Genomic DNA, 27,819 nt, shown 5'->3' with positions numbered 1-27,819 from the left:
CCCCACCTCCCTTCTGTAACCCTCAGTTTGTTTCTGGAGTCCAGAGTCTCTCATGGTTTGTCTCCCTCTCTGATTTCTTCCCATTCAGTTTTCTCTCCCTTCCCCTGTGGTCCTCTGTGCTACTGCTTATGTTCCACATATGAGTGAACCATATGATAATTGTCTTTCTCTGCTTGGCTTACTTCACTTAGCATAGTCACCTCCAGTTCCATCCATGTGGATGCAAAGGGTGAGTATTCATCCTTTCTGATGGCTGAGTAATATTCCATAATATATATGAACCACATCTTCTTTATCCATTCATCTGTTGAAGGCCATCTTGGCTTACCAATTCTTGATGAATATCCTTTCAAGTTGAGCAAAACCCTAATTTAGAAACAGAATTGAAATTGGTAGAATATGTTTAACCAGGGGGTGAAAGCTTAATAGGTAAAATTATCTCAAGCAGTTAAAGAACTGGGCTTTGTTGATTCATTGACCAGTTTAAACATGCTCACACACACGAACACACAGAATTTCTCTTGCTGACTTAAGTAGCTCACATCAGTTTTTTAAAATGAAAATTATAACTTCCTTTGATAGTCTTTTTGGGCTACTAAGCAGAGGTTTTTGACATTTCTTATATATACCAGAACTTTTCACCTAAAGTTTTTAAAGTCATAAAATAATCTTGTCAGTATCTTTGCAGTCTGCTCATGAATCAACTAGAGAAAATGTAAAATATTGCTAAGTTACACAACTGTTCTTTACTTATTCACTAATTATAATTGGACCTATCAACATGAAATAGAAAAAAAAAAAAGTAAGGGTTTGATTTAAAAGACAATTGTGTCTTTTTCAGAGAAACAACCAACTGGAAGCCAAAACAAAGCTGACAGTGCCTTTTCTTTCTTGCTTTCTGGTCTTAGTAATCAGTGGTAAACAGTATGGGTTTGCTGTTGTGTCTGCTAACAAGAATATGAACAGCTATTATAAGCCACAATTAATTGTTCACTGGGTTTTCTCTATTGAACTTGTTGATTTGAATCACAATGGGGTTTCAAATAACATAATAACCTTATTCAGAATTTTTAGGTGTCAGGAAAAGTGGAGAAATGTACAACTTGCAGGAAAGGTTTTCCTTAACATGGTCCTGAATGGCGCCATTTTTTGACTCACCCAATGTATTTTAATGAAGAAAGGATGTAGAGATAATTGAAGTCAAATAGCAAATCTATGAAAGCTGACAAGATGTGATTCTTGGAATTCAGGTTGGCTAAATGCCACCAACCCCTCCAGACTAGTTTTCAAATACTGTATTTTGAACTCCACAAAGACTAAACACTTCGGCCAAACTCTTTTTCCCCTGCTCCATGTTTAACCCTGAATATATACTATTAAAGGAAATTTGAACCAGGACTTCTGCGTAACACAAAGTTAAGTAATCCAAAGTGGTATGGAATTTATCCCTAAATTATATGTATATCTCTCAGTCCTGAAACTGGTAGCTGGGAAATGGATCACTGTGTTTTCAGTCTTATTTCTTATTGGAAGAGACCGAGGTTTAGGAGACCCAACCAAGTTTGTCAGAATTTTTGTTAACATGATATCCATGAATGGACTTCTTGAGGTCTATAAAATCTTGGAAATGGCACAGTAATCTTTATGCTATGTATATCTATGCTGGTATAATATCAGTGATTTCACCAGATTCTCAAAGCAGTCCACAAAACTAAAAACATTGAAAGTGATAAGTAAGGCTATTAAAATAATTATCTTATGGAAAGGTAAACTGTTCTACTTCTCTCTTCATGGTAATTCTGTAAATTGGCTAAGTAGCATAGTGGAAAGATTAATACAGATTCTGAAAATAGCCAGCCAGCGTTCCAGTCCCAACTCTGCCACTTATTAGCTTTATGTCCTAACGTTCTCTACTTCAGTTTCCTTGTCTGCAAAATGCAGTGTAACAGTACCCACCTCATAGGATTGTTGTGAGGAATAAATGAGTTAAGTACTTATAAAGTGCTTAGTCCTTGCTATGTGATAAATATATTTATTAAAAGCTGTCAACAAAAATTCCTGGAATGCAAAGATTTAGTCAGAGACAAGGGAAAGCTTTATTACCATACAATTTGCAAACCAGGGAGACATATCCTTTGGCTACAAACTGAAAGTATGCTCCATAAGGGAAGGAAGGTTTGGGCTTGGGGTAAAATAGGCAAAAACCGCAAGTTCTGTGCCCCTTATTGAAGTTGGTCAGGCTCAGGTCCCAAACAACAACATCCTTTTGTGCCTCAGTGGTCAACCTGAATGAGGGACAAGCCCTTCTGGTGTGTGAGATCTCGCAGCCTTCATGAGAGAAGACCCTCCTGGACGGTAGGATTCCTACTCAGGCAAAAAACTCCTGAGACCTCAACCAGAAAAATGTGTGTGGTTTTGGATGTGAGAGGACTATCCTGAGTATCTCCTGACACTGATGAGGAGCAACTGAGCTCACGGGGCTCTTGCAGGTACCTGATGCGATGGTTTGAGAGCATGTGGAGAGGGGTTCAGGAGTCACTTTACATCCCACTTCTGACATTAAGGAATGTCAACAAAAATGCCTGGAATGCAAAGATTTGGTCAGAGGCAAGGGAAAACTTTATTGCCATACAGTTTGCAAACCAGGGAGACACAGCCTTTGACGACAAACCGAAAGTATGCTCCAAAGGGGAAGGAAGGTTTAGGCTTGGGGTTAAATAGGCAAAACCTTCAAGTTTTGTGTCCTTATTGAGGTTGGTCAGGTTCATGTTCCAAAAAGCAACTTTAGGAGCAGAGTGACAAGCAGGATACAGCTCACTATTTCTGGTAGCAGCTTGAGGATGTGGCAGCCTCTGAAGAGCATGGTAGGATGTGTTGCAAGGGTTTTTCTGTGAGTTTTGTGGAATTTTGTGCAAGCTTATCCCCCAGGTTGTGCTGACTGGTCATTCAGCCTCATGGTCATTCGACCTGATTAAAATTTTACTTTCTCTCCCTTGACATGAGGGAACCCATCTTGTCTGTTAGCTGTTGCTGTACAATTATTAGGGTCTTTTGTTCTCAAAGCTCACCCCCCAAGAAAGGTTATATATGTATATATATATGAGGCAAGGGCTAGGCATATGTTTATATGTAAGCACATATATGAAAAAAACATTAAATACCCCAGATTTCAGACGATGAAACTGTTTTAAGGGTTTTGCCTAAAATTACTTTGTAAGAGGAAGAACTAGGTCTAAACTTTGGGAGAGTTGTTTATTTTTTCCATTTAAGTTTTGCTAGTTGTTGGCCCTATGGATGGCTCTTAGCTTCCATTCCTTTCTATTCTAACCTGTCCAATGTTTCACTTTAAAATCACCTTCCATAGGTGCCTGGTTGGCTCAATCGGCAGAGCATGTGACTCTTGATCACAGGGTTGTGAGTTTGAGCCCCATGTCCAGCATGGAGTTTACTTAAAATTTTTTTTAAATAAAACCCCCTTCCACCCCATTCTGCTCGCAAACCTTCACAATATTCCCTTTATCTAGTTTGGATCAAACTAAATTTTTTGACAAGAGCCAGATTAAGGTTTACCCTTAATAAGGAATTGTTGGAGTACTCATCTGTGAAAGATGGTGGATTAGCAATGGCATACTAAAATAAAATGTGTTTGTCCAAACTCCTCTCCTGGAAGTTGAAATAAGGTACCTTTAAAATACCTTTAGAATAAGGCAAAAGGAGAGAATTTCATCCAGATGTTCCCTCCCACAGGTGCTCCCACACGTATTTCCATACCACACACACACACACACACACACACACACACACACACACACCCCTCCACCTCCAACTATCTCAATCCAGTTGCTCTGGCTAATTTCAGTGTTTCTTTTGCTGAAAGGAATGTGTTCATTTGTGGCAAACTTTCAATTTTTCTTGACAAGAAAGGAGAGATTGATCCCCACTGCCTGGGGTTTTCTTTCTCCCTTCTCCACACAGCTCTCAGCTGCAGGACTGTAAACTGTTGAACACCTACTTAAAGAAGAAAAGTTTGAAGGGACACCAATTATCATCCCACCCAAGTGCCCAATTTATCATACTTCTTGGGTGCCCTTGAATCTTCATCTAGCTCTCCTTCTGACAATGAATTATGAAATCTTTTGCTATATAATCCTGCCTCACCTGGATTACCTCTTATTGCCTGGAGTAAAATTCATGCCCACATTCCAGTCCATCAGGCTCTCTTTCTGTCCCCCAGCCCTCATTCTTTTTCATCCCAGCTATCCCAAATGGTGGAAGTGGTTTTCTTTTCCATGACTGCCAGAATTACGTACTAGTACAAAGTCCATTGGTAAAGTCATTACCAAGCAGATGTAGCTTTGAATCCCGGTTCCCCTACTTGCCTGCTGTGTGATCTAGAGAAGATTATTTACTCTCACTGAGCTCCCTTGTCTTTTTCATCTATGAAACTGGAAAATAACTTTTAATTCAAGGGTTGATATAAGGATGAAATAAAATAACATACAAAAAAAGACTCTGGCATAGAGCATCTACTCAATAAATGTTAGGTTATTTCATTAAACTGTAGCTAAATATTCACTCTACAAAAATAGTCTATTATGTTTTGAGTGTTTTATAGTTTACACAAAGGGTTTTTATATACACCATTGTATTTGTTCCTCATGATGATCCTGTGAAACAAAAAACATGATTCTTGTCTTATGGATAAGGAAACTGGGTGTCACAATGATTAAATGGTTTGCCGCCGACCACACAGCTAGTGTCAGAGCTGGAACTGAAATACATTTCTTTTGATTTGAAATAGTTTTCCCTTTCAACTGTACCACATTGACATTTAAGAAACTTATAATGGATCAGACAGTGGTTTTAAACCCAATTTTGGCCCTGTTTATGTCACTTACATTAATAATGCTCAGTTTCTTCATCTGTTAAATAAAAAGGCGGAACCAGACAATTATTTAGCCCCTTTCCAAGTTTTAAAATGTTTGGTTATACAGTTCTAATACTAAGCAAATTAAAATTCTCCCAACTTCCATTGCATCTGAAATATTAAGGCTGACATATTTTTCTTATTTAGAATGAAGAATTACTCATGGATAGATTCTTCTTTAATCATAGATTATTGCTTAAATGGTCTTTTCCTAAGAAGGACTGGATGAACCTCAAAATAGTAGTGTAAGAATGTGTAATTATGTGATACAATGTTATTAAAGCAATTCGTGAAGTTTTCTCAAAGGTTTACTTTCTCTTCCATAAAGTTCTTTGGTCTCAATTAAAAATGGAGAACTGAAAACTGGAACTGCCAACATGTAATGTTATCATAAATTACTGTATATACTAAGTCACTCTCATAAAATTTTTATGTTTAATATGTTCTTTCCAACTAATAATTGCTTTCTGTTGTTTCCAAGAATTAATGTGAATAAAACATAAAGTATTACCTTTTTCACCCAGATGGTTTTGGCTTCTCTGTTTACATATAACCTTTTAAAAGAAGTGGAAGAGAAATGTATTTCAAAACAGACACTGGACTATGAGTGTTCTCTTCCCTTTTTTGGCTAATGGCATCATCGTTTATCTGCAGTTTAGAAAACTTGGATCACTCTGAATTTTCCCAATTCCATGACTTCACCTATGCCCAAATATTCCCAGATTTAATCTGCCACTAAAACATCCCTTGATCTGATGGCTTCTCGGCACCACCAAGGCCGTAGTCTCTTGTTGGACTGTTGAAATTGATTTCTATTGGGCCTTCTTGTCATCAGGCTCTCACTCCCTCCTTTCCAAGTGATTTTCCTAAAACACAAATTAATCATTTCCCTCTGAAGGGTCTTAGAAAACCCTTCATTGTCTCCTTGTTTCCTTTCTCAGAACTCTTGCCTTCTAGCTAATGACCAAACCTCTTAACGTAGTTTCTTCATGATTTGGTTTTAGGGTCTTCTTTTCAATCTTATTTCTGGGCCCTGCTACTATATACCTTATACATGAATCAGTCATACAAAATTCTACTTAGGGATCCATGTCTTTGCATGTTTTTCTTGTTTGTTATTTCTGTAAAGCTCTCCCTGACTGCCTCCCACTATGGAGAACCCATACTCATCCTTTCACTGCAATTCAAGTATTAGTTACTTTGAGAATATTCCTCTGGCCTTCCCTTCTACCAAAGCAGAGTTAAGTAACCTATCTCTCTGTGCATGTGTCTTCTATAGGATTTCTGCTGCACTTTAATCAATTATTTACCTGTCCATATTTCTCATTAGACTGTGAGATCTTGAGCGTATATCTGATTCATTTTATATCCTGCAGCCAACAGTATGCCTTGTACATGTTAGGTTGTAAAATAGACATATATTGAAAGAATAACAGATGCAAAAGTTTAGTATTGACCCCAAAGTTTATCGAGCAGGTTCTTCACTGGTCCCTAAATCAAAGAAAGAGTCAGCAATGTTGGTGACTTAAAATAGTTGGCACAAACGGCACAGATGATGGTGGGAGCACTTAATTAATAATATGGACCACGAACTGACAAGGCTTATGTACATGACTAATGGCCAACTAAACGCTTATACAGTAAGAGCTATAAATTCAGCGGCAGACTATTTGGTGAACTAGAGTGATTTGGTGAAGGATTTTCAAGGAGTAATTTAAGCCAATGTGGAAAAATTATCTAGGATTTCAGAGCTAAAGAGCAAGGGAGAAGGTATAGGAAAAAGGGGGAAATGTGATGAAAGTCATAGAGACAGAATCAAGTAGGATTCATACAACAGTGAGTTGACAAATTATGCTAGGCTGGAAAATGAGGATGTGGATGTGGCCACATTGTGCGCGGCTCTTTTTGCTGCTCTGTTAATAACAGATCATATCTGGAAAGCAGGGGTAGGCCGTGGCAATACATTTGGATAGGAAATTATTGTAATAGGAGTTGTGCCATCGAAAGAAAAATATTTGAACACTGATACCACTGGAAGGCTCCTGCTGGTGCATTTCAGGACTTGCCCTAAGGCTGAGTCAGTAAAAATGATAAAGAAGACTGTGGAACTGACAGAGTTAGTGTTCAATTAGACATGGGGCTATTGGTTAAAGAAAACAACTAAAACAACTCAGGTTCAAATTGGGAAAATCAAGTAATAGTGGTAATAATGACTAGTACATATTGAGCACTACTATGAATCACATGTTTGATGTTTATTGTTAATACCTATTAAAAAAATAATACCTATTAAAAAAACTTCAAGTTAACTGTTGCCCCATTTATTAAGTGATAAAAAGAATGACATTCAGGGAAGCTAAGTAACTTGCTTTGACTTAGACCCTGATCTTTTACTTCAGTTCTTATGACAGAATCCTTATCTTACTGCCTATGCCCTAGATATGATCATCTGCCCAGGACCAAAAAACTTCAAAACCTCAAAATCAAAACCAAAAAACCCTAAACCCTAAGCTGAGACCATCTTGTAGCACTTGCACTATCACTAGGATATAGGGTATGGTTTGGCCAAACTTCTTCTCTCCATTTGCTTTTGGATTATCGCTCCCCTCCCCAAGCACCACGTTTAGCTCCCAGTTTCTGGTCACTCCCAATGCAGCTTACTCTATTGCTCACAAGCGTATCTTCTGGAGGCAGCATTCAAAAAAAAAAAAAAGAAAGAAAGAAACAAACAAACAAAGGAAGTCAAATAGAGCAGCCAATTCACAAAGAATAATGAATTTCCTTGTTCATTGTGAATCACCAATGCAATCTCCAGGCAGAAATATTCATCCCAATATTGAAAATGTGGGATAGGAGTTTAGGAGGCAGATCAAAACTAAGGAATACAGGCTTTGATCTAGAGGAGTTTACTGACGGAGTTGGAGCCAAATGGGAGCTCCCAGGGATAGAAGAGAGCAGGATGGAAGACTGAAACGAAAGCAATACCTACCATGAGGGGGCAGCCTAGAAAGAGAAGCCATCAGTAGAAAAAGAGCAAGAGAGGAAAGTGATGCAGAAACTATAGGAGATGTCTTCAATGATGGGGTAGTCAAGAATGTCAGTTCTTGTGAAAGGTCAAGGAGGGTAGGAATAAAGAAAAGATGAATTAACTTGTAAATCAGGAAATAATCGGTGACCTTTGAGATTGTGGCTTTAGCAGTGTGCCTAAGGTTTGACATCCTCTTAATCACCCACTATTTAGTTCAATGGCTTAAATAGAAAATTATTTCTAGACTTAAACTGTAAACTGGAAAAATAACAGCACAAGTCAAAACCTTTTTGCCAGTATAAACCACCGTTGGTCCAAAAAAACTATGAAATAAGTAATGCTTACATACAGTCTTTATGTGCCAATTCCTCTCTGCAAATTAGTACCCTTCTTTCTGTGACTGCTTATGTGTAAAGCTGCGCCCATTCCAAAAACTGTATATCTGCTTCATCCCTCATCATTCTTTTATTCATCCATCCATCCATTCATTTATTCATTAGTTGAGTAAATAAACATTTATGACTTGTCATTTCAATAATGCAATGAAAATATTTACGTTATGGAGGTTCTCTCATCTCTGCCAAAAACAGTAGAAGCAAAAGAGCTGAACTTTCTTTGACAAACTATAACAATATTGTGTTTTATTTTCCATAATGCAGATTAAAAATAATAAAGTAGAAGGAAACCCTAAGAAAATCCAAGGAAAGAAAGATCTTTTCCAACAAAGAGTATATTTTCAGAGAGCATTTATGGCTTTAATTTCAGATTTAATCAGAGGTTTTGTTGGCCCAAATTATTATGTTGACATTTGCCTTTGAGGTCAACAAACTCCCCTTTCTAATATTTAATCTTTTTTATTGCACCAAAATGCTTCCCCATTCTTTTGTCTCCTATCAAAATCTATTCAGAAAGTGGCCGCGTCAGTCATCAACGCATTATTTTAACTGGAAGTCTTTAGAGTATTTGCATTTTATGCCTTCATTCCAATCATTGAGTAAATAGACTTTCTCTCTTTAAAGAAATGTTAGGATCATCAATGAGATGGGAAAAGAACTATTTTCAAGGAAGTGCTCCCGGAGCCCCTAATATTATGTAACAAGAAAGGCAGATCTCCCAATTGCCTACTACTTTCCTCCAATATAGCAAAATGGGGCTTATACAGTTAATCATTGCTCAGAGAAATGGCAAAATGCAAAGGAGATACTTTGAGGAAAAGCTTCAAAAATTATATAATCCTTTGGGAGGTTTTTTGAGGGCTCACTTTTTTTAATCACTTATTTTGGATCATATACAGTGGCCTCAGTATATTGACTTATTTTCTCTCAGCTTTCACAGCTGAGAGTTATTTCTCTTCAAGATGATGTTATAACCAAGGATTTTTTAAAAATCACCTCATAATTTTTTGTTTAATGATAATAAGGATGGTCTCTTCCGTTATTATCCTAGAAAGATCTTTGTAGGGAAGTCATCAAAGCCTGTTTTGGGCAAAGACAATCTGAACCACATGCTGCTATATCTTTTAATGTTTCAACTTAGTTAATAATACTGTATTATATATTTGAAAGTTACTAAGAGAGTAGATCTTAAAAGCTTCCATAAATTTTCAGTACTGGATCCTGGAGATATCATATATTGATATTTAAAATGTATTCTAATGGTTTTCATTCCCCCAAAAGCAAATGACTTATTAAGCTATAATGCAAAATTTAACAAATAGGCATGAGTTTCTTTGAAATACTGTTCTTAGTTTTCAGTTTAACATTTTATTCATTTTACCTTGTATTAATCTAAGAAGTAATTGAGGTCAAATGTCAAGTATTTTAGAACCAACTTCCACCGTAATTGATTTTGCTTTCTACTTTATTTTCCGGAGTTACTATAAAAATGGGATACTTGCAAACCTGGATGAAATCTTACAGAATAAGTTATTTATTCATTTATTCAACAAATGCTTACTTAAGAAGGTTCTTTGGTATGACAGCAGGGCAGGTGTTAGGCAACGATATGCCTGCTCTCATAAAACTTGAAGCTGGCAGAGCTACAACAAAACAGAACAAATAGTTAACATCTATTAAGCACTTACTCTGTGGAGGGCATTTTTCTAAGGGCTCTCCATGTTATCTCTCCATGTTTAATCCTCACAACTCCATTTGGTAGGGACTATTATTGTTCCCATTTTACAGATGAAGAAATAGCAGTACAGAACTGTAAGGTGATTGGTCACCCAGCCTAGTAAGTGGTAGAGTCAGAACTTTAACCCATGTAGTTTGGTCCAGGGCCTGCCGCTCTTAAATAAAGGAATCTATAAACTATAAAATCACGACTAGGCTAAGCATTATGAAGGAGAGAGATACAATGCTACAAGAACATATAATGGTTGATTTGGAAAAATGGGGAACCTGGTCAGTGGCTCCTGATATCTTAAGAATGAGCTGAAGCTAACTAATCTCTCTTTTTTTTTTAAACTGAGGAATAATTGACATATTACCTTATATTAGTTTCAGGTGTACAACATAATGATTAGATATTTGTGTATATTGCAAAATGATCACCACAATAAGTCTAGTTAATGTCTGTTGCCATACACAGTTATAGATTTTTTTACTGGGATGAGAACTTTTAAGATCTACTCTCTTAGCAACTTTCAAAAATGCATTACAGTATTGTTAACTATAGTCACCATGCTGTACATTACATCCTCATGACTTACTCATGTTATAACTGGGAGTTTGTAACTTTCATTTTTCCCCACTCTAATTTTAATTGAACAGTGGAGTGCTCATGAGTAAAAGCCATTTCTTTTTTCTTTTTTTGAAGTAGACTCCACACCCAGCATGGAGTCCAACATAGGGCTTGAACTCATGACCCTGAGATCAAGACCTAAGCTGAGATCAAGACCTGAGCTGAGATCAAGAGTCGGATGCTTGACCGACTAAGCCACTGAGATGCCCCAGTAAAAGCCATTTCTTCTTATTTTGCCTATTTCAGAGAGGAAAAGTCAAAGAAAGGTGGTGCCTAAATTGCCTAAATATATTCAAGATACACTTCACACAGCGTAAGTCACCTCTCTTGAGCTACAAGGTTCTCTTCTCCTGGAAATCTCACTCTATTTTTTCTTCCTAGAGAAACTGTTTGCAATGAGTCTATGGTAAAACAATGGAAAAAAGACCTAAGAAAGAGTGCAGAGCTTCTGATTCCTTTCTGAGAAACACCTGGTGCCTTGGGGATGGACTGTGCCCCAGCAAGAACGTATTTGTGGTCCAGTAGAATGCATCTACACTGAGTTGTGAAATTTGTCGTGGAAGTCTAGCATATAGCACGCTAAAGCAGACACATCTACTGATGTAGAAATATGCAATGTCTTTCTTAAGAATGTTGGCAGTAAAAAGAAAAAAAGAATGTTGGCAGTAATCTTGGATTATTTGTTTAAAATCTTCCCTCTCTACTCAAGAGTTTTCAGTCTTTATAAGATCTTAAGAGGTGCTTGGAACTTAAAACTCATTAATAGCCCCAGAGATAAGACTCCACTTGGTATGTTTACTCAGAATTCGTTCCCCATCAACATTTTGAGATATTAAATAAAGATAAATCATATTCATGTGTGAAAGGAGGGTTCAAACTTGACCCCTTTGCTGATTCATAAAGGCATTATGATTTTGGAAAGTCCCTCTCCTAAAACAAAGAATATTAACCTCTTGAACTCATTCCCATCAGTCAATTCTTGCTTCCTGTGTTTGCTCCTCAAAGAGGCTCTTGGCAGAAATGGTGGGCACTGTACTTTATAGTTTAGGAAATAGTTTCATAATCTTCATCTCTTTGGTCCTCACAACAAGTGCACCACAGGGGAAAAGCAGTGTGGCTGTGTTTGTTGATGTCATTTCCTCTTCTTCTTCTTCTTCTTCTTATTATTATTATTATTATTATCTCTATTGTACAAATGGAGAAACTCAGACAGTTAAGTGGTCTAACCAAGATTGCATGACTCCAAGTGGAGAAACCATGCCTTGCACCAAGGTCTTTGTAAATACTATGAATGTAATATAGTACTATAAATACTATATACTATAAATACTATATAATCCCGTGTATAAGATAATAAACAGTGACAGCTCTACTGGCTCAGGGAGGTCAGTTGTCATTCAATCTCTGCCTGAATAACAGTTCAGCGAAGTACACACGTATAGCGCCCACAGCTTCCAAACTGACAGGTGTGAGCATTCCTACAAAACCTGCCTGGTGGCAGTAGTGCTGGGGTTGGAAGAAGTGGCTTCTTAACATTATTAACATAAGAGAGACCATCCAGAAATTCTTATCCATTTCTTTCCCACCCAGCTTAGTACCTTTGCAGAGTTAGGAATGAAAAAGGATGATGCCCCTAATTAAATCCTCATTTCTTTCATTCACTCATTTCACTGTTTCAGTCAAATAATATTAAGTGTTTGTGACATCCAGCATGTCTAATATGCCAGGATCCTCTTTATCCATTCATCTGTTGAAGGGCATCTCGGCTCCTTCCACAGTTTGGCTATTGTGGACATTTGATAAAGAAGGTGTGGTCCATATATACAATGGAATATTATTCAGCCATCAGAAAGGATGAATACCCACCATTTGCATCCACATGGATGGAACTGGAGGTTTATGCTAAGTGAAGTAAGTCAAGCAGAGAAAGACAATTATCATATGGATTCACTCATATGTGGAACATACACAATAGAACGGAGGACCACAGGGAAAGGGAGGGAAAACTGAATGGGAAGAAATCAGAGAGGGAGACAAACCATGAAAGACTCTGGACTCCAGGGAACAAACAGGGCTACAGAAGAGAGAAGGGTGGGGGGATGGGGTAACCAGGTAATGGGTATTAAGGAGGGCACATGTTGTGATGAGCTCTGGGTGTTATCCGCAACTAATGAATCATTGAACACTACATCAAAAACTAATGATGTACTGTATGCTGACTAACTGAACATAATAAAAAATAATATGCCAGGACCCTAATGGTCACCCTAGTGGGGAGAGGAACAGGTAAATCAGGGAGGACAGTGCAGTGTGGTTAGTACTGAGATAGAGATACTCACGGCAGGAAAGGCAGAAAGAGGAGGGTCATTTAAATCAATTGGGGGTTGGTCAGGAAAAGCTTTGCAGAATAGATCCCATTGCAGTATATTGCATCTGATTGCTTCAAAATATTTTTGTAAAAAAGAGTTGCTAAAAAACAAAAACAAAAGCAAAAAACCTGTAGCCCTAACCTAGTCAGCTACCACCATGCCTGAGGATAAATCCTGTGTGTGGCAGTGGTCACAGCAGGAACAAGGAGGCCAGTGGTGGTTGGAGGGCAAGGCCAAGCTTAGCCATTGATGGTGATCTCTGCTAGCTCAATAATCTACCCCTTCACTATCTTTTAATTTAAAATAAAAGCGGAAGGAATACCTGGCAAGAGACTAATGGCATCTCGGGATGATAGATAGGATCTGGGACTTGGGAGGCTAAAAGCCAGGTATGGTTCCCTTCCTCAACCTTCTCTAATGATACAGGAGATGGGGGGGAAGAGCTGAAAATTTGGTACTGTTTCGACTGACACATTTGCTCTAGCATCTCTTTTAGTTCCTTAAATCTCCCTGCTCGTGATTTCCTTCTCTTTGCCCACTTCTAGCATTTTAAAAGCACTGCTATCTAGATGGAACCTAATCTTGGAACTCCACCCAATCCCACTCAATCCCCATAATATGAGTCGTAAACTAAGCAAAATTGTTTAAAAATTCTTCTGCTGCAGTTGGATGGAAGGCTCTCTACTCCATCTTCTTGGTGTCTTCACAATCTAGCTCAAGTGCCAAGTCACAGAATATATGTCGCTCATTAGAGTAACTTCTGGATTATATTCTCTGAGCTCTTCATCTATACTTTTAGACCTACTGGAGGAGCTGATATCTGATATCTGGGATCCTTTGGAACTGTTAGCTGATACATAAACCCTTGAATTTTTCTCTGAAGTATGTTATCACATAAAGACTGTAATAATTTTTTTTAATTAGATATGGCAGTCTTGGCAGAGTTTTCCTGTGGTTCCCTTTGAAGCCACTGCTGGTCAGTCATTCAGCATGTGTTTGCAGATCACTTGTGCTTGCTGGGCACTGTGTATTGATGGGAGGCCCTCAAGAAGTTTACAGTTTGGTGACGAATACAGACAGGTGAACAAACTTCTTCAATACACTCAACTTTGTCATTCTATAAGTAACTGCAGAAGACTAATTGATTATGTAGATTATTAAACATAGGAGTAGTCCAAAGTATTTTTCATCTTGGCCACAAAACTTGCCTGTGAGTACTTTTGAGGGCACTTAACTGAGGTTTTCCTTGTACTTCTAGAAAAGATGCCAAGGATTTTAACAATATCCATAATGGATGTTTCTATCCGTACTGAAGTAGAATTATAATTAATCATGTAAGGAAGAAAATCCTGAATAGGATCTTTTGAAAAAGAAATTTTATTTCTTAACATAGAATAAAAATAGATAGCATACAGAACAGGGACACCATGTTAAAAGCAATGGATGAAAGAAACACTGACATGCATATTTTAGATTGTTGGAAAGCAAGGAAAAAGAATGTACTAAAAAGCTTAAAAAGTATATTGCATAGATTAGCCATGTCAATGAGTCTATGAATTTATGTAGCTTCTACTTTTATGTTTTCCTTCTTGTGGTAGGGAGGCTCTAAAATGCCCCCCCCCCCCCGTGATCCCTGCCTCCTGGTATTTATTAACTCTACTGACCTTTTTTCCTATCACTTATCACCATTCGATATATATTTTGTGTTTATTTGTTTTATATTTTCAAACTTGGTTTTTTTTTTTGTCCACATTTCACTAGGATACAGGCTCCAAGAGAGCGAGGATTTAGTCTATTTGGTTGTATCCTCCAGGAGTTAGAACACTGCCTGATAACCAGAGGTGCTCAGCAGACATGTCTTGAATGGAATGAATGGATGAATAAATGAATGAGTGAAACAAGACAATGACATGTATCCCTGATATATTTAATGTGAAGTCCTAAAATAAGTTATTCTTCTTGCAGAACTCCTCCAGTGTAACTGCATCCTTTGACTACAAAACAAGCGTAACAGTAGCAGTTACCCTTGCCTCTGAGAGAAGTTAATTCTCCTTCAGATTTTCAGATGAACCAGGGATTTGCAAACCAGCTACTCTGGACGCACATTCTCTTTTTAATTTGATTTTCCAAAAGAAAATGTTACCTAAGATTAAAGAACAGCTGCCCCTCCCCCTGCCTCCACATTCCAGCACACTCACATTATTGCTTTGACTTTTCGCTGAAGAATCCGTGGTGAGGTTCACATGCCAAGCCCGTGTTATGACTCCCCCGCCCTGCTGGCATCTGGAAAGTTTCCAGACCCATAGCTGAGAAAAGCAGAACTTGGGGGCAAAGGAGAAGCAAAGTTGCCTAGTTATGTTTCTCCATAATGTGAGGCTTTGTTTTGGGATAACAGTTGGGATTCCTGGGTTGGACTGGAGAAGGGATTTGTGAATAATTTCATATGAAATGAAACTAAACAATAGCAAACAGTGTTAAGTGGTCTTCCTACTGTAGACTAAAAACTGATTTGGGATTGCTAAACTTTTGAAAATGGCTTGAAATAATTAAGATCAAGTAATACATTTCTAAGTGTTTCTGTGTGTGAGAGTGGTATAAATTACTAACCCAAAGTTTTAAAGTGGGATTTTTTAGAAACTTTTTTTTTAGAGTCACAATGAGTATTTCTTCTCTCTGATAGATTTCTTTCTTTATAGGGAACAGGAGATGTTATAGCTTCCTTTTCTTCTCTTTGTAAATACCTTGTTTTCTAGGTGAAGCCTGTTAGCAGTAGCACAAGCTGAATCCTGATTTTCTAGCTACAAAGAATGATCTGAAGAATAATGAAGATTAGCTCATTCTTGAGTAGGTATGCACAGTGGATCCCTGAGAGGCACCAGCTCACCTTCTTCCTTCTTCCCTCCCCCAGGCAGAGACTCAGCTCGCAGCACCGGTCCAGAAACACTGGTTGTTACATCCAACCACTCTCTGTTCTGAATGGGCTGGTAGGTGTTCAGATTAGTTGTCTGTGTCATATTAATTTTTAAATATTGTAGCTACTGTTCTTCACAATGGCCCCGAATTCCCTTTGTGGATTCAACTGGCTCAAGAGATACTTAAGACTAAAGATGTAACCTCAGCAGTAGAGGTAGGCTCAGGGGTGGGCCAGTGAGGCAGTCTCAGTCCAAGCAGAAGGAATCTCAAACATTGGCTGGGAATTCCAGGACACAAAAACTCTTACTTGTTAGATGGTGTGAAGTGCAGTTGTGAGGGCTGAACTTGCTGTAGTCACTTCATCACCATGAGGAAAATCAGCCTGAGGAAGAAGCTGATGCAAGGGGAAGAACAGAGCTGAATATAATAGAAAATTGGAGGTGGAGTCCTGTACAAATTGCACCTGAAGCATACTCTATCTCTGAACCTTTTGAGCTACATGAGCTAATATATTCCCTTAAATGATGTAGCCAATTTCATATGGACTTTTTATAACTTGAAACAAAAATAACCAACTGATAAAGGAGGCATTTATTACCAGGGAGGCTGAGAGTAACGTTTTTACACTGGATGTCCAAAGACTTACAGTGAAGAAGCTACAATTTGCTGAGTGTCTATTATTTCCCAGTTACCTTACATGGTTATTAAATTTAATATCTAAAACAATCCTATGAGAGGAGGGATATTATCCCATTTGCCAGATCAGCCAGCAAGATGATCAAACCAGAATTGAAACCCAGGACCACCTGACTCTAAACTTTGATGACACCCCCAGCATCCCATGCTTGCACTACACTGCTTTAGGTGACTGGGTGGGGACCCCAGGCTGTGTCACAGCACAGACTCTTTTGAGAATCTGTTGAGATCCACTGACACTCTTCTTATGAAAAACAGACTTCATGCTCATAAAACAAGTACAGTGTCAGTGGGTTCATAGACCTCTGTGAAAGCCATTGTGCATCTCTTTATCCCCCCCACCCCAACTCCCGGTTTTAAAAAATCTAGTGTAGTCTTTGTAGAACCACAGGCAATTTTAAGTTACAGAAATGACATAATCTGCATTCTGCAGACATAATTGTAGTAGCTTCCGGAGGACAAAAAGAGGGAATAGTGGCTGCAGGCAGGAAGCTGAGTCAGCAGTTTAGGGCAGACCTGCATGGGGCTGGCTACGAGGGCCGAAGAGTGGAGGAGGGCAGAGGAAATGTGCAGTGTGCAGGATGAGAGTGAAGCACAAAGACCTTACATGAGGTGACTTGACAGAGGGGTGAAATTAACCAGGAAAAGGAATACAAGTAAGGAAGCGGATGAAGGAATGAATTCAAACCAAGCATATTGTGATAAAGGATATGACTTAGAATTCAGTTTTACGTGGCTACTACACCTTGACTGAAACCAATGAGAGGGGTGGGGGCGGCAGAGAAGCAGAGAAATGTTTCTGTTATCTGAGAAGTTGGAAAATTATGAAGGAATATGGGCCAAGGGAAAGTTGAAGAGTGTGCTTGCTTTTTCTCAAGAGAGTATTTCGGTTTTTATGTAATCTGCATTTCCCAGGTCATATTGGCCTGGCACGAAAAATGGAGAATGAAGAATGGAGAATGGAGAGGAGAAACAAACACTAATTTTCTGGGTCGACTTTCTTGAACATGCACCGGACACTTCACATGCGAACGGGAGCAAATCTTTGCCTTTTTCTGCCCTAACTGCTGAGGTAATGCCTGGGAGCCACAGTGCTCTGCCCAAGACTCAGTTGGTCTTGCATCCTGCTCCCGACCCCAAGGTTCATCCATGCTCCGTCCTGTCAGCTCTTCTCAGGGACCATAAGTTAGTAAAGACCCTCCCACATACCCAGGTGATTGATTTTAGTGGGGAAAGGAGGTAAATTTCTTTTTTTTTCTTGTTTTTTTTAAAGATTTTACTTATTTATTTGAGAGAGAGAGAGTGAATGAGGGGGAGGGGGTGGAGTATCTGAAGCAGACTCCGTGCTGAGCACAGAGCCCAAAGTGGGGCTCGATCCCACAACCCTGAGATAATGACCTAAGCCAAAACCAAGAATTGGACCCTTAACGGACTGAGCCACCATCCTGCTGGGTTCCCTAGAAATCTCTGTCAGGCATAAACTGCAGAGGGAAAGCCTTTCGTGTTTACATCATGCTATATCCTGATATAACACAATGATAAAAATAGGAGGTGGAGAAATACGGTTTGATGTCGTTACTTGGGTGTTGGCATAGATCTACATTTTTGAAAATTCCAATGTACAATTTTTTTTCCAACACAGCAATAACAACCACAGAAAAGTTGTATTGATTCAATGTCTGTATGTTTGTTATATAAATAGTTCAATATCATCTCAAGGAACCAAATTATACACTGAAAATAGAAACCCAAATCATCTTGGCTCTTGGCTTATGCTGATATATAAAACCGTAAGAGAGAGTAGAAGACTTTGTTGCTTCTTCAAGCCAGACCTCCCACCCAGGGTGTTAACAGTATCCCTAGCTTCTACAGTTTCACATGCCAGGCTTGAAGTTGTTGTAGTATGCATTCTGTGGGCAATCTCCTTCCTGGGAAGACATCACCACAGCACTCACTTGCTTTGATTAAAAAAAAAAAAAGTAAACTGAAAATATAAAACCCAAAGAAAGGAAGTTTTGAAAAAACGGCAAAATGTCAAATTTATAATTCGAATGAGACTCAAAATTCACATTTGGAACTGTCAGTTTAATCCCTGCCATACACTTCCTTAGAACTTACAGATAACAAATTTTTTAAAATTTCACAACAGACTCTGAGTATCAAGTACCAAGAGCAGGGACAGAGGGTCAAAAAACATTGTAGAGCAATCTTGAAGCAGCTTCACAAAACGAGCAGAAAAAAAATGGAACAATAGCATTACACCAACAGCTAAATGTGCTTGGAATCAGTCCGCAATGGAGAACTTTCTGGAGGAAATGCTTAAAGAAGAACTTGCTGGAGGAAATGTGAGTGTGATAGAGATTCAAACACGTCTAGCAACTGATGATACAGCCACAAATCCTCAAATGGCCTCGGCACCCTCTACAAAGGGCCTTTAGCTGATTCTCAGACTTTTCCATCCCACTGTGCACACATGTAGCGATCTGTGGGGAAGGACATCTTGTGGTAAACAACACTGTAGCTGCTATGATACCAGCTCTTGGAAAACCTCTGGATCTAATTATTCCCTGTAATGAAGGTTTGACTTTGAAGTTTCAGGGACAGAAGTAACTATTTCAAAGTCTTAAGGGACAAATTTCTTTTCCTAGGATTATTGAGATATAATTTAACATATAACATTGTTTAAGTTTAAAGTGTACAAGGTGACATTTTGATACACATATACATTGCGGAATCATTACCAAAATAAGGTTAGTTAACACATCCATCAGCTCATAGTTACCTTGTGTGTGTGTGTGTGTCTGTGTGTGTGTGTGTTTGTGTCTGGTGAGAACTTTTATCTACTCTCTTAGCAACTTTCAAGTATATAATACAGTATTGTCAACTATAGTCATCATATATTCCCAGAACTGATTCATCTTATAAATGGAAGTTTGAACTCTTTCTCCACCTTCAGTCATCTCTCCTACTCCCCCACTCCAGCCTTGACAACCACCAATGTAGTCTCCATTTCTATGTGTTTGATTTCTTTAGATTCCGCATATAAGTGGGATCATACAGTGTTTGTCTTTCTCTGTTTCACTTATTTCACTTGCTATAATACCCTCAAGTTTTATCTGTGTTGCCACAAATGGGAAGGACTTCCCTCTTTTTTATGGATGAATAATAATATTCCATTGTGTGTGTGTGTGTGTGTGTGTGTGTGTGTATGTACCACAACTTCTTTATCCATTTATCTCTCCTTGGATTCGGGTTGTATCCATGTCTTGGTTATCGTAAATAATGCTGCAGTGAACATGGGGGTGCAGATATTTTTTTGAGACAGTGATTTAATTTCCTTATTACTTTATTTACTTTGACCTTTGTTAATGTACTTCAGTAATGATTGTAGTTTTCTGGATAGAGGTCTTGGACATCGTTTGTGAGATTTATTTCTAAATATTCATGTTTTTATGCTCTTATGAAAACACTGTTTTTCGGATTTAACTGTTTGCTGCTAGTATTAAAAATACAATTAATTTTTGCCAATATTGACTTTGTATCTACCAACCATGTAAAACCCACTCATCAGTTTTAATAATTTAGTTATAGATTTGTTTGGATTTTCTATAGCTAATATCCCACCATCTGAAATTCTGAACATTTTATCTTTATTTCTTTTTCTTACTTTATCATACTGATGAGGTCTTCCAGTACAACATTGAATAATCCTGACTTAATGGATTTTTGTCAAATTGCATTCACTGAAATTTAAATTTCGCCCATTTAAGAAAGACACTGTTTTTAAACTTTCCTTCTCAAAAAATTATAATTGAGCTCTGATTCTGTTACTCAAGAAAACCTAGTACAGGTATCTGGGAGTTCTGTAGAGCAATCAATTTAAGTGATATGATGGGGCATAAACTCTTCTAGGTAGTGGAAGGATTATGTAAATAACCTTTGTGTCTAGAAATATAGAGAAGATAAAACATGTTTTAATCATGGCACTGCTGGATTTACATTGCATTTATTTTCTATGAAGAATTCACAGAGCCTTAATACTGCATTTATCTTTATCACACCCTTGAATAGTCAAGCATAAGTTGGCATTATTATCCTCCACTTGGGAATGAATATAAAGCCCAGAAACACTGACATTTTCTTTCTTTCTTTTTTTTTTTTTTTTTTAAGATTTTAGTTATTTTATTTGACAGAGAGAGAGATAACGAGAGCAGGAACACAAGCAGGGGGAGCTGGAAGGGAGAAGCAGGCTTCCCGCGGAGCAGCGAGCCCGATGTGGGGCTCTATTTCAGGACCCTGGGATCATGACCTGAGTCGAAGGCAGACGCTTAACGACTGAGCCAGCCAGGCGCCCCAACACTGACATTTTCTAAGTTAGCAGCAGAGGCAGCATAGAACACAAGATTCCTGGATCTCAGAAAATTAGACTTCCATTTCCCAAATGCTCTTCTGATGTGGCTTTAAGATTTTTCCCTTAAAGATTTGAAATAGTTACCTTTGTCCCTGAACCTGCAAAGTCAGCCTTCACTACAGAGAATGGTGAGATGAGATCTTCAAAGAATCTATATCAATAACTGCTGCAGTGTTGTTTCTGGAAGATGTCTTACTCACAGTGACTGCCGTTGGTGTGCCCAGGGCATTGAAAAAGCCTGTGAGGAAGCTAAAGGATCTTTGTTGAGCGTGCCAAGGCCATTTCCAGACTGGGACTGTACCATTTTACTTTATTTTTAGTGCTTTTTATATGTTGTTTGAGAAATCTTTCCTTGTTCTAAGTTTCAGATTGTGTAGATAGTCTACTATATTGTCTTCTAAAAACTTTATTGTTTTAACTTTCACATCTCAAAAAATAATCCATCTGGACTTGATATTTTAGTTTGAGGTAGGAGTAAGGTCCCAATTTTCCCAATATTGAAATTTTCATTGGCCCAGCAGTTTGTTGTTGTTGTTGTTGTTGTTTTAATTCAACTAAGCCCAGTTTATTAACGTATAATGTATTATTTGTTTCAGGGGTACAGGTCTGTGATTCATCAGTCTTACACAATTCACAGCGCTCACCATAGCACATACCCTCCCCAAAGTCTATCACCCAGCCACCTCATCCCTCCCACCCCCCCTCCACTCCAGCAACCCTCAGTTTGTTTCCTGAGATTAAGAGTCTCTTATGGTTTGTCTCCCTCTCTGGTTTCATCTTGTTTCATTTTTCCCTCCCTTCCCCTATGGTCCTCTGTCTTGTTTCACAAATTCCACATATCAGTGAGATCATATGATAATTGTCTTTCTCTGATTGACTTATTTTGCTTAGCATAATACCCTCTAGTTCCATCCACGTTGTTGCAAATGGCAAGATTTCATTTTTTGATGGCTGCATAATATTCCAATATATATATATATAATGGAATCTTCTTTATCCACATCTTCTTTATCCATTCGTCTGTTGATGGACATCTCAGCTCTTTCCATAGTTTGGCTATTGTGGACATTGCTGCTATAAACATTGGGGTGCACGTGCCCCTTCGGATCCCTACATTTGTATCTTTGGGGTAAATACCCAGTAATGCAATTGCTGTTGACCCAGCAGTTTTATTGCAGAGACTATCTTTTCGCCATTGGTTTATAGTGCCAGTATTGTCATGTATCGAGTGTCTGTGTATGCACTGGTGCTTTTGTCTCCCTATTCTATATCGTTGTTGTATACTAGTCAGTATTTCGTTGTTTTAATTAATGTTGCTTTTTAGTAAGTCTTGATGTACAATAGTGTAAGTCTGGAGAGGGTTTGGTGAACAAGTTCTGTCTCTGCTAGGATTTCGGGCATTGCCTTGGGACCTGGTCCTACGTTGGGTGCAGTGGGGTGAATGGGAGAGAGGCAAGCACAAAGACCTTTCTCAGGGATCCATCAATATCTCAGCTTTCTTTGCTTCTCCTCTGATTCATTTTCTTTCCCAGCCAAGAGACAGTCCAGTCTCCAGAATGGAAAACCTGGGCCCTTTGGCTAATCATATAACCTTCCAAATCCATTTTTTATGTTCTGAGTTCTTCCCTACATTCTCTTGAGAGATAGGCTGTTGAAATTGAAAAGCTCCCAAATTTACTTCTGCTTTCTGTTGCATTATCCCTCCCCTGAGGTAATGAATTACTATGCCTGAATTGGTGGCAGAGCAAAAATTATAAAGAAATGTTGAGGAGAAAATCTTAAATCATATCTCAAAATATTATTTTACCCAATTTGTCTGGAGTTCAAAAGATAAATATGGGTCAAAGATAAACATTAGGGAATCATGAGCAAACTGATGATGAGTTAGAATAAAATGTTAAGAAAAGGTTTATTATAAATAACAGAAACTAAAATTAATTACATCATCTTATCTGAAAGTTCATTGTGACTATAGCTTGCTCATCAATAGCCCAGGAAACTTTTCCATCAGGCAAGTTAAAGTAACTATGTCATGGCTGTCTTCAGTGAACCAAGTGAACTGCTTAGTTGGTTTCTATGGAATCCCCCTCCCCCCCACCACTTGAACCTAAATTAGTAGAGGCTACAAGTGGTTTTTGTATGAATACTTGGTGATTTCCTATTTAGAATTCCTGTTAGAGACAAATTATCTAAGATTGATAATATACATTGTTTTAAAATGTTGTGTTTAAATAACTTAAAAATGAAAAAATTATTTTAAAAATGTGCTTTTTAGGGGCGCCTGGGTGGCTCAGTCGTTAACGTCAACCTTCAGCTCAGGTCATGATCTCAAAGTCCTGGGATCGAGTTCCGTATTGGGCTCCCTGCTCAGCGGGGTCCTGCTCCTCCCTCTCCCACTCCCCCTGCTTCTGTTCCCTCTCTCGCTGTCTCTCTCTCTCTCTCTGTCAAATAAATAAATTAAAAATCTTTAAAAAAATAAATTAAAAATGTGCTTTTTAAATATGATTGATATTCCCCTTTAGGGTATACATACAATCAAGTTAATAGTTTGTATAATTTTGTAATTATTCTTAAATAATTACTTTTTAAATTAATTCATAAAACTAATTCTTTTATGAAGGATTTTCTTGAAAACCAACAAAAGTGAAAAGCTAGATTTAAAGCCTGGGGAATTATTAATTTGCCATGTTCTTCCCATTACCCATCATTAAAAGCACTTGTGCTTCTTTCTAGGCTATTAATCCCCATCACAGACAGACTACATAGCACCATCTCTATGCTGGTGACTCCATTGTCTGTATTTGTGCTTTCAGTTTATAGATCCAACTATTTATTGAATATCCTTGATTGATCATCTACTCAGGTGCTCAAGATCTGAATGTCATTCTTGAGTCCTCTCCTTTCCCTTACCCCTCACATCTAACAAATTATCAAAGCTTCTTGATTTATTCGCAAATGTTCTTGAATCTCTTCTTTTCTCTCCTTACCTACTATCACCACCCTAGGCCAGGTTATTGTCATCAAAGGCCTAAAAAACTACAAAAGATATTGTTGCTTTCACTCTTGTCATTCTCTATTGTATTAGTCTTTCTAAATTGCAAATCTGACCACTCTTCTCCCTTGTTTTTTAAATATTTTAATTACATCTTATTACAACCCTTTGCCAAAACACCAACCCCTTTTCTGGCCACCCTAAACAGAATTATGTATTCTTTGTGAGTTATCCTTCTTAGGCTCAACTGTAATTTAATTTTCTCTCTCCCTTTCTGTAAGGGAAGAAACTGTGTCCTTTTGCTTATTATTGCATCCCCAATGCCTAGGGCATAAACTCAAATTTTTGTTAAGTTAATAACAGACTGAACAAATAAATTGTGTTTTGCACAGCCAATGCCTGGGGAGTTAGAAGGTGAGTCTTTTTCCCCTTGGTACAGTAACTATAGTTAAAGTGTGTTGTCACCAGGAGTAATAATTCACTCAGTGAACATGACCTCTGATGGTCAACTAAGAAAATGAACCATGACTTAAATTTGGTGATTTATGTATTAAAATATAGATAACATAACTTTGTAAAAAGTAGTTGTAAAAACCATAAATCCTTTGCTATTATCAATACAATAACAGAGTGACTCTAATCTTGAGTAAGCTAAGTGACTAGGGTCTTCCTGAAGCTTGTCCACCTCGTTGGTTCCAGAATTCTCCATTTACTCTGAGCTTTAACTCTCTTACCAAAAAGCTTTTCATTGGCAAAGGCTTTTTGACTTTACTAACACTTAGTCTCTCCCTAACTTTATTGTAAAGAGAAGCTGCATTTTTTTACTCATGAGGCTGACAAGAGAGCACATCTATATTGTGTATCCACTCACCAGCAACATGAATATTTGTAGTTGTGTATCTTTCACTAAGAGTCGAGTTTATATCCATCTGGACTTTTCTCTGTCTTTATATTCTGAAGGAAATTGTTTCAAGCTTTTTCTCCTACTGTCAAATCACTAGCTCAGCTGAGAGTCATATAAAATAAGTATATTGTCTGTTTTCTCAGTAGCCATCATTAGTAGGGTCATGTGCTTTTCTTTCTTTTGATACAAATCTTCTTCGAGGACTGGGAAATACATGTCCGAGCTACACCAGAGCATAATTTTGAAAATATATCAAAAGAACAAAAACTTTTTTAAGAAACATAGATATAAAGCAATTTCTTCGTAAATAGTCATTTCAGAATCTCAGCTCTCAGCGAGATTAATTTCCACCCTCAAAAATGCAATATCAGCTCCACTTTAGATACAAATAAGTTGAGCCGCATAAGGGTGCTTGAACATAGGCTTGATGAACAACTGTGACCTCTATTTCCTTGGAAATCCTACCATGACCACTGTGACCACGTGGGACTTGGAGTTATACATCCTTTTCATAAACGAGTCTTGACTCGCTAAAATGTTATCAGTATAAATACCACTATCCAGAAATAAATATCCAGTTTTTAAAACGAATCCATAATTTTTTTAATCATAGAAATATGAGTCCTATCCTTCAGGGAAAAAAAGAATGCAAAAAAAAGCAAGCAGGAAAAACAAAAGTTTAAATGAGCAAGACTTGAAGTTCAAATAAGGGAAGAGCTACATCTGAAACTAATGTTGTACTGTATGTTGGCTCATTGAATTTAAATTAAAAAATAAGGGAAGAGCAGAGGTTAAAGGAGAGAATCATTGGGAGACCCCACTTGGAGGAGGGGAGACTGAAGAGGAGCCAGCTCAAGAGAGACCCTAAAGGAGGGTAAAGAGGCATATGATTCATGAGAGCAGGTGCCGCTTGCCACGCCCACTGCTTTTGTTCTTTCTTAGCCCTTTTCCTGCTTTGCATTCTGCCCTCTGGTTTCTATTTAAATTCAGTTGCTTCCTTTATTCACAGTTTTCATCCTGGATATAACTATTTCTCTGTTATCAGCATCTGTGTTGCTTCAGATGGCGCTTCCTTGTGTCCTTGAAGCATTTCCTGAGGTATGACTCCAACTGTTTGGATTCCAGGTGTCATCATTGCCAACCATTAATCAAATGTGTACATCCTTGTCTCCAGCAGAGGACTAGGCTGTTTGTTTATGGTTCTGTCTGGAAGGATTCACTGTAATGATGAGGTAGAGCTTTAATTGCTCCCCAAATGTATAATCATACCTTACACATTCTACAGAATAGAAAATCATTTCTAAATAAAAGAGAATCACAGATTTCTTTATGTAAATAAGTTGTATAAATGCACTATCGCCTTAGCAAATCTTTATAAAGATTGAATGGTTTACCTTAGAAATTTAGTGTATTTGCAAAGCATTTCTATTAAGTTTCCATTTTCGTAATTGGTTTCAGAGTTGCTTGACAATCTATAGTTTTCAACTTTCTTGCTTTGTATATGTCAGTGTGCCGGCCTCTTCTTTTATATAAGCAACTAATTTTAAGAGTACACTTTCCTATCATCACATATGTAACAAGAAAGCTATGAAGGACATATTTAGACAACAGCTGCTCAATCATTGTACAGCAAGACCAAGATATCCAGCATGAACAATCAGGATAGAAACAGTTTTATTTTGTTTGTGATATTTCAAATGATAGGTCTGCCTATTTTAATACTGTTTTGGATATCTTGATTGTCATACTCACTAGAGCTAAGGACTTTCAGAACAAGGGCCATCCTTGATCCATCTTGGTATCCCATAATATACCTATTATAACATAGGACTTCACATGCAATTGATGAGTAATTAAAATTCGTTGAATGGAAATATATCTTGCCAAGTAAAAGAAAACAAAATTAATGAGACTGAAACCCATTTATTTGCCTTTCCATATTAAACACTTGCTTTAGTATTTGGCCCAGATTAATTTCTCACAAATAGAGGCATTCATAATTGAGGAGAAATTAATAATATTGAAAGCATTAAGTAAACAAAAGCTTCCTTCGAAAAGAGAATATGAAATCAATTTTGCTCCACTTGCTTAAATCACAAGTTTTCACCAAAAGACTTTTGAGATATGAGTACATCAGGTTTCCTTGGGAGCACAAAAAGGTAATAGAAACTTTCTGTCCAGGAGTTTTTAAATGATATGGCACACTTTCTGTTCTGGAATGTGTATTTGTGACTCATGTTGAATCTTCACTCAGGTTACTTATAAGTTGTTTATTTTTTATATGTGGAAAAAAGAAGTAAAACAAAAATAATAAACCATATACACAAATGATTGATGAGGCTTTCCAACACCAAATGGTTTGAGAAATTCAGTGATAAATGTTTCTTAGCCTTACTTACACTACACAGCAAAATTATATTTCTCTCCTACTATGAACATTCTGTTAATGTAAAAAAGACCTTCCTTCTTAGAATGGAGAAGACTTAAACCAATAATTCTTTTTGGTGTCAGAATCACTAAATTATTTACCAGTATATCAGCACCACATATGAAGAGGAAGAGTTTCAGAAAAGGCAAGGAGTGGGTTATTCTCCAGTTGGTCACCTGTGTTCAGTTAATGTAAAACTTCAGTTTACAAGTAGTGCATCTTTTTATTCACAATTATCAATGATTGAACATCATGACAGAATAGGCTACAAATCAACCTATTTCTATCTTTTTAGGTCATATATAATGAATACCTGGGCTCTACCAACTAATTATAGTGTTTCTGAAAGCATCTGTTGTTTTCTCTTCCCTAGATAAAAAGACTCTCCCTGATATCTACAAAGGGAATA

The 27,819-nt window shown here is 37.7% G+C and overlaps 1 long non-coding RNA gene across 5 annotated transcripts in view; it reads left to right on the top strand.

Annotated features, from left to right (window-relative positions):
- The window catches only part of LOC118535137 (uncharacterized), a 371,536-nt gene that overhangs the window by 323,499 nt on the left and 20,218 nt on the right, over positions 1–27,819 (top strand). For all 5 annotated transcript variants that reach the window (XR_004917058.2, XR_013446829.1, XR_013446822.1 and 2 more), the window contains 2 exons: positions 15,975–16,050; positions 17,591–17,747. This is a non-coding gene — a long non-coding RNA (uncharacterized LOC118535137). The remainder of the gene's footprint in view (positions 1–15,974; positions 16,051–17,590; positions 17,748–27,819) is intronic.

This window comes from Halichoerus grypus, chromosome 1 (genome assembly GCF_964656455.1).
Source record: "Halichoerus grypus chromosome 1, mHalGry1.hap1.1, whole genome shotgun sequence".
Classification (NCBI taxonomy): Eukaryota; Metazoa; Chordata; class Mammalia; order Carnivora; family Phocidae; genus Halichoerus; species Halichoerus grypus.
This window is presented reverse-complemented; position numbering and strand designations above follow the sequence as displayed.